The sequence below is a fragment of the Cupressus sempervirens genome, chromosome 6 (assembly GCF_028749045.1).
Source record: "Cupressus sempervirens isolate cs-2001-9-10 chromosome 6, ASM2874904v1, whole genome shotgun sequence".
NCBI lineage: Eukaryota > Viridiplantae > Streptophyta > Pinopsida > Cupressales > Cupressaceae > Cupressus > Cupressus sempervirens.
In genome coordinates, this window is record NC_143123.1 from 11,113,388 (window position 1) to 11,122,005 (window position 8,618).

Here is an 8,618-nt window from a genome sequence, read left to right on the forward strand (position 1 = left end):
GAGAGATAATTTGCAACTGGGATCAAGCTTTAGACATGTCCCTGGGCTTGCAGATATTTTGGCAGATTGTGCCACTGAATTAGCGAGCAGAGAAAGATTTTACTTGAGGCTGACAGTTTAGCAAATAAAAATGTATAGGGTGAACATTGATGTTGAAGGAATTGAGGACCATGAGTGACACATGAAATCATCCGATACTTAAAGGAGATCAAGGAAATCCTAATTGACTCGGCCCCACTCTTGGAACCTACAACTCAAACCTTGGATGAGCTAATGGTCAACATCATTGGGAGAACAAACAAGTGAGGAGAGTGAACCAAAGAAAGGAGGAAGAGAACAAGAGCATTACCTCTATCCTCTAACCTTGCACTGCCTCCTCTGCATCTGCCACCACTAGCTCTACAACCACTACATCTCTTGCACCAGGTCTTATCCAAACCACTTGCGAAGGTGAACAACCTCTAGAGAAGTAAATTCCCATCTAGAAAACTTGTGGAGGTGGTCCCTCCCAAAATGCGGGATCAATGTAAGAAGAGGAGAAAGATAAGGGAAATATAAGGACGAAGGATAGGGAGCTGAGAGAGAAAAGGGTTCTGATGAGAGCAATATTTCTCCTAAATTATACCATATTTTATCCTCCTTATAAGCCTTCACACTCATTTCAATCTCTATCTTTTATTCCATTTTCTCTTTCTATGTTACATATGATCGAATATTTATAAGTAATATTTAATATAGTTATTAGATAGAATATGTGAATAAATAGATGAGATTGTATTTATCTAACAAGTTATGGTTCTTCCTGTCACCCACTATGCATGTTCATATAGCTATTTTAGAAATACAAATTTCGATCCACTTTGAAATAGCTTAACCGGAATAATTAGCAACTAAAAATAAAGATAGGCAGTTTTGTATTTCCTTTTGCAAACAGATACGGATGAATCTCAAAAATTTGTGACATGGGTATTGTCCAGAACATACCCAATTACAATCCCATGTGACAGAATCTTCAGAATGTGCATGATGGAAAAGTTGGAGACCATTTTCAAATCGTAATTTTTCTATTACAGGTTTGGACTTCAATTTTCAGAGTTTGTTAATTCTTTTGCTACTATTACCAGCTCAATATAGAACTCCTCTAGCTTAGCTGAATTCATATGTGGGGAGGACATTGAAGACTACTGGAGAATGTATTTTCCAACTGTATAGTTCTTATTGTGAAAACATATTATGACATTATTTCTATGTTGCATCCGCATGAATAATAATGGGAACGTTCTCTTCAAAGGAAACTATCACCTTCCTTATTTACGATAGTTGTAACAACTTTCTTTCTACTTTATGGACAGCAAATATGGATCATCCCATTATTTAGTTTTCCAGTTGTACATAGAACCTTTGTGTGTGGCTGCTGTGAGAAATTGACAAAAAAAAACATCTCATAGTTGAGATACGTTTTGTATTCTCATGAGGATGGAATAACTGATGATTAGTGTTAGAGCTTGTAATCTTGGTCGCCCCCTAACAGGTTTTGGTCCCAAGTCTTCCCATTGAAGTTGAACTTGAAGTAGTAATTTACTTCAAGTTCAAGTTCAAAGTCTTGTTGGTCTGCCATGTGATAAGCGCACTAGTTTAATTGAGTCAACCTTTGTAAACTTGAAGTCCAAGTTGATGTTGAAGCCCGATCACTCAAAACTTTAACTTCAATTTCAGTGTTGTTTTTGTTCGCTAACGATTTTTGTATGCAGATCAAAGATTGCCGAGCCATTCCAAGGTGGGTCCTAGCATAATATTTTCCCAAAGCACTTGAAGTCATATGCAAAGAAATTTAAGGCAGCACGTATTCAATTTGGGCAATACTTAACAGAGTATTAATAATGTCATTTCATGATTACTTGTTATGGGAAGATACGTACAGATTTGACAGGGTATTTAAAACAAGAACACCCGTGGCGCCTTTTTCGATGAATGTCGCACAAATGACCAATCATGCTTTTTACTTGCTAAATATGTCCTGCGATTCTCTGTCCATGTCATTCCTTAAATGCATGCAATTACCCTTTCCCACTCATCTCATTTTCTCCAGAAAAATCTCGATGCTTTTAGGTAAGAAAGGCAAATTTTGGGCTATGTCTTTGTCAAACTGTAAGTGCATCTCCATTCCCCTTTGCATTTTGGTTGTGCTTTGCTTCATTTTGAAAGTATTTTAAAACCTGGTCCTGTAAACTTGTTGTCATAATAATCATGAGGCTTTTTCGGCCAAAAATGCCCAAATTAGAGAAGCCGCCATTACTCAGTTCCTTGCCTGAAATCTGTGATATGTTTTTGGTTAATAGAAATTTATCTGAAGTTGTTGAAAGAGTCAAAACTACTCTATCAAGTCCCATTTACCAAAGGCTAGTTGATAGTGGTTTATTAGAAGCCGCCGCTTTTCCCGCTGCAATCCCATGCCTAGAGCTCATCCTCGAATGTGCAAACCATTATGACCCTGTTTCGAGATGCATTAAGAAAACCTCAGGGGAAGTGGTTGTCAAAATTAACAAGACCAGTGTCAATTCCGCCCTCTGAATTCCTCATAAAGAACCCTATCAGCCATGGACGTTCGAAGAAGCTAAACACCTGTATGTCGCAAGCAAAACCAGCTACGACACCAAGATTGCTCAGTCTTGGCTCTTGAAGCCTGCAGAGGGAGGTTCTAGGTTGCCTAAAGCATTGACCATCGAACACTTCATCAAGGAGATTGCAGATATTGTATTCTTGCTGAATAGAATTAAGGGAAATGAACATGCTTTCCATTGGGAGTCTTGGATGTACTTCTTCATATAGAAGATAGTTGAAGGTGTCAAATTCATCGATTGGTCAGACCTAATGGCAAAGAACTTACATAAGGGCTTGATAGATGTTACCAATTATGGTCCATTTTTCTTGTCCTCTTACTTGATTTATACCCTACCCGCATCCAAAGATTGGGATTATCTTCCACATATACCTTGGGTAGTTGACATGCCTATCTACCAATATTATAGAGATCTCCAGGAAGATTTATCATGCAAAGAGTTTAAGAAGGTCAATGATGTTTTTCTAAGGAAACTGGTTTTTGAACTACAGGGTCGAGAAAATGATAAGATGTTAGAGGAGGCCATGCAGGTTGTGCAAATTTATGGTTGTTATTTCATCCAATTTCCCAAATTTACCTATATCAGAGTGGGTGGTTTTCTTGGTGAACCTTTGAAATTACCACTCTATTGCTCAGATTCCCTAGTGTTGTCAGAAATGTGTCGGCAGTTTGCTTCCCTTGTTGAGTCCTTTCAAATTTCCAAAAAATCCTCTTTAGTATTCTTCCCGATTGAAATTGGACATTATAGATGCCCTAGTTTGAAAGAAGCCATATTGTCAGCTAAATCTTTAACCTGCTTATGTCTTAAATCTTTCACCTCTCGGTTAGATTTTGACTACACCGGCTTTATTAGAAACAATGTCAAAAATGCAGCTTCTCTCTTTCATTCCCTGCAACTAGAGGATTTTTGGGCGAACTGTCATGATGAATTTGAAGTAAGGAAGAGGCTATGGTCGTGCTTGACCATTAAACAAGTCACCATGTTCAATGCGGAGTTAGATACCTATGGGCTGAAAGATGATGATTATGAAGGTGTGCTTGATCAATTTTAGATGGATTAAATTGAACGCATGTCTATCCCTAAAATCGATTGGGAGAAAAGGGAAGAAAATGATGTATATGCCTGTACCAAGGATGTAATAGTAAGAACTGCCAAATGGATAAAATCAAAAGCAGCGGCTACTCCAAGCTTTTCTAAGAAGTCTTCAAAAAGCAAGGGTAAAAGGACTACTCATAAGCAAACTAATCGAATTGTCCCTAATTCTGTTGCAGGTCCACTTGAAGTTGAACTTCAAGCCATTCCAGAAACACTTCAACTTCAAGTTCAAGAAGAAACTCCAAAAGGAAGGAGAGTAACCCGCTCAAGCACGAAGAAGGCATTAGCTGTCAAAAGTAAAAGCACCATAACGGTGGACTTGTAGACAACAGAAGACCTATCTATGGCGGATAATGTACCTGAATCCCAGAATTCTCCAATGGATACAAGAAATCAGGAAAGTAATCTCCCCTTAGTTAAATGTTCCCCTGTTGTTGTAAAGGATCAAACTACTCCTAAATGGCTTGAGAAATCAATGGAGAAGAAGAGAAGTATGGTTCCAATATCCATGCCTATTGATGACCTGGTCAGCAAGTGCCTTGGTAAGGCACCCAAAGTAAAAAAAAGCGAGGACCGAAGCAAGAATTAATTTTGACAAAAGTTCAGGTCGATGGGTAGCAGAGATAGCTACACCACCTGATGGGAGCTCTCATGATTCTACAGTGCCTCAAGATTTCCAAATAACAAAGGTGGATTTGGGAAAAGGAAATCGTGAAGTTGATATGAGATTCTTTGAGGTATCCAATAAGAAGATTGCGGAGAGAGTGTGGAAAGATGGGCAAGACAAGCAAGAAATGAAGGAGACAATAAAGAACATGGCGTAGTACATTAACGCTATCTTGCATCCTGAAGCAAAGCCGATCCGTGAGATGTCAGCCATTGTTGACGTATCCTCTGCAACCAATCAACAATCGTTGGACAATCTACACAAGTGCAAAGCAGTAGCCAAAGTAGCAGGTGAATGGGTATAAGATGTTCTGCTTAACACTGTAAAACATATTGGATATTTAGATCATGCCTCAAAGTAGATATCAAATATTAATAAAAAGGTGGAGGTAAGTAATGATGGATATGAAAAAGAGAAGAAGAACTGGGCAAAAGGGGTAATATTGCTTGAAGATGTGAAAGAATTTGGGTTGCAGAAATTTCAAGCTGAATGTCCTATAGCGGATCTTGATGAAAAAACTCTATACGTCATAAAAGATTGCATTGAATGGTGAAATGAAGCACTGGCACAGGGAGTATCTGAAATCAAAGAAGCATTACAAGAACTTAAGGTTATACATCAGATTATTTAGAATGACCTTAAGTGGTTTGTAAAACAGTTCATGGAAAGAGAAGATGACTCTGTTGCCCAATTAGACAATAATCAAAGAAGTCCAAAAGAAATTTCAAGAATGGCAGGACAAGAGGACACCAGCCAAGCAGGATTTCTCCAACGTGGCTCACACCGAAGCTATGTTGATTATCAATCTGAAGCACTTGGAGATGCACGAGGAAAAGGTTGCCGAACTGAAGAAGATAAAGGAAATTTAGAAGCAACGACTCACCTACGTTGGTCTTCCACATAAATCCATTATATTTGCCTTTTCAGCTGCCTACGAAACATGGAAGTTGGCAAGAGGAGCGGTTGGTGGCGACAATGCAACCTGATCAAGAACCGCTTAGCTGTAGTTTCTTTCATTTTTTTGTAGACTAAATTTTGTGTGTTTTAGTTGCATTCATAATTCCTCATTTCACAACGATCATCCCTTGATAACATACTGCTTAGACACCTTTCACAAGCTTATGCTCTCGGATTGACACGTATAGACTAGCTAAACTTTATTATAAATCATCAATTCTTTATTATTATTTGTCCCAGTGTTGGCCTATCATTTTGGTGTTGTTGTTGGGGAAAGGTGTCAAAGGCATGTTAGTTTGATGATTTGAGTTAGGAACAATGCATTAGGATGAAAGCTTTTGCAACTGCTAGCCTTGCTTAAGTAATTAATCTTAATTTGTGTTGGTTAAATCATATAGATGCATTACTTTATAGTTTTGTTTGAGAGTTTGCAAGTAGGCATTAGAAATTAGATTCATTAGTTTCTTTAGAAGTTAATTAAATTTTACATTATCATAAGTTGTTGTGAGTTATTGACAAGCAAATTTTGAAGAAAAATGTTTAAAATGATGCCTTTTCAATGTTGTTCAAGTATATCAATTTGGGTTGAAAGTTGTTTCAAAAATGCAAAATCTAAAGGGAATGCAAGAGGCAAAATGTGTGAGCGCACCTTGGCCACTACCCCAGGACCCCACAAAGGGCATTACCCCTTGACCCCACTAGTGCCTACCACCCCTAGGCCCCCACCTTCAAATTTAAAAACAAATGAAGAACTTGATAGGGAAATGATGCTGACCAAAGGTGATGTTTTAATACCCTCTCTACCTAATGAGTGCATCCTAAAAGATATTGATCTTCCATCATCACAGGTATGTACAAATGGTATCCTTATTGCTGACCAAGAAGATATCATTGATGAATTTTTAGAGCAATGTAATTTTGATGATGCTAATTTAACCACTTGTTGTTCTCTTTGCTATAGGAAAGATGACCAGTGCATATGCCTAAACAATCAAGAGCAAGTGGTGAATGAGGTACAATTTTTTTGTGATCCCTATCAAGATAAGGGAGGAAGTGACCAAGTATTCCTTATAATGGATGAAAAATCTCAAGTACCAACCCAAGAAGATCAAGGTATGCATTATGTTGGTAACATGTATTATCACTCTAATTCATTACAAATTCAACATATTTCTTCAAAATGTTCTTCTCCACCTAGCATGCACAAAAAATGTAATCATGCATGCTCACAACAACCCATATATACCTCTTATATTCCACCATATCCGTCCTTAGCATCTACATTTCAACCATCCTTCTTATTCCAATCTACTTTATCTCCTCCACACTTCTTACCATATTCATTATCTCATTCATATCATATTCTACCCACTCCACCATATCCACCAAATGAAACTATATTGCCTCATACAAGACTTCAAAATAAGGTGGTTAATAAACTTTCACGGATCCCTTTACCATATAATGATGTGCTTGAAATTGATAAATCAACATTGGAATATATCGATGGACTTAAGGAATGGGATTTTGGTTTAATTAAATTAGAAGAACAATATTATTATTTATTGAAATACAATCAACTTTGTTCTTCTTTTCTACTTAGTGAATTCCAAATACCTACAAATGAGCCCATACTTCAAATTGCATCATTTTTAATTAATGGACTCATGAGTAGGTGTGTTAATATCAATCACGCACTAAGTAATATTAAACCATATGTATTCCATATTCCACAAATGTGTTGCCAGATACTCCAAGATCTATATTCTATTACTTTTGTACTTACACACATTGATATTTGGAGGACTATGATTAAACTGTGCATTCCTCATATACTTGTTGATATGGGACCAATAATTGATTACACATTATCATAAGGGATTCTATACATTAATGGCCAAAATGTTAAAACCTGGATGATTGTTAATCCTCATTGTTGATACTTCCCATTGTCCTAAGAAGACCAAATAAACTATGGATGATTCATTTATTTAACAAGGATCAAAGTATTAATATCTATATTTTCTTTATTCTTGGTTCTTGTATCTTATAATGATCATTCATTGATTATACATGCTAATTTCTTGATTCCTTGGATGAGGTGACTTCTCTCCGCTTTTATAACCTATAGTTTATTTGGGAATCCATCCATTGAATTATTGAAATATTTGATTTATCTCTCATCCAATAAGGCTCACAAAATTCTAAAGATGTGTTACCTCTTTGGGTTACCTAATTTCTTTGGTTATCCCAATGATTTCATGACCTTGTAGCATGAAGTTAAGTTGGGGGGAATCCTTCGAATCTTGTAGTTCTTGGTCCTTTTAGCAAACCTCAACATGTGATGTCTCCGTAATTCAAGGTATGTGCTCTAGTGTTAAATTTGCATTGCTATTATATGAACACAAGAGTTTATTTGTATTTATCCATTCTATCAAGTATCTATTCATAGTAATAACTCTATCTATCATTTGTAAAACTAAATAACCTACTTAATGATAGAGTTATTGAATGGATTATATTCATTTACTATGCTTGATATGCTTGGTTTTGAGAATATGGTTACAGGTCCCTTGTTGTGGTATGATAATCTTAGAATCAATACCAGTTGATGATGTTTCTCTACACAAGCATTGCATAACACACAATTTTGGATTTGTTCAAATTGTGTGGGTTTGCTAGCTATCCAGTGCATATCCATTTCACTGGTGCTTCACTATTCAAGATCGCATGCAAATTTTGGCATAGGGTGTTCACCACCTTGAGATGAAATTTTCTTTTTCACATGAAGGAAAATATGCAGCATGGTCTATGAGATTCATGAACCAACACATCTAAAGATACTTTGAATACAGTGCCAACTGCTACACTGTGTCTCTCTTGAAATCTATGGACACATTGGTGACTACTATCGATTTGCACTCCATACTCATGTTTTTGGGAATGAAGTTCTGATGAGGTTATTCTTGGTGATCATTTCAAGTTCCTTATGCAATCAAGTCTCAACAGTGCCTTCTATATGGTCATAGTCAAAAATCAAGCTTTGGATGGTATCATTTTTCATCATCCATGTCAGGATATCATTTCTTTGGTCATTCTATGCAATTATTGAAAAATTGAAAAAAGAAGAAAAAAAAAAGAAAAAGAAAAGAAGAAGCAATAAAAGATCCAACAATGAAAACCTTCGGGCGTTGTTGGCTAGTTAATATCTGAAAACCAGTTTCTGGCGGATGTTAACTACAAAATAAATCCTTAATGGTGAAAACTATTTTTACAGC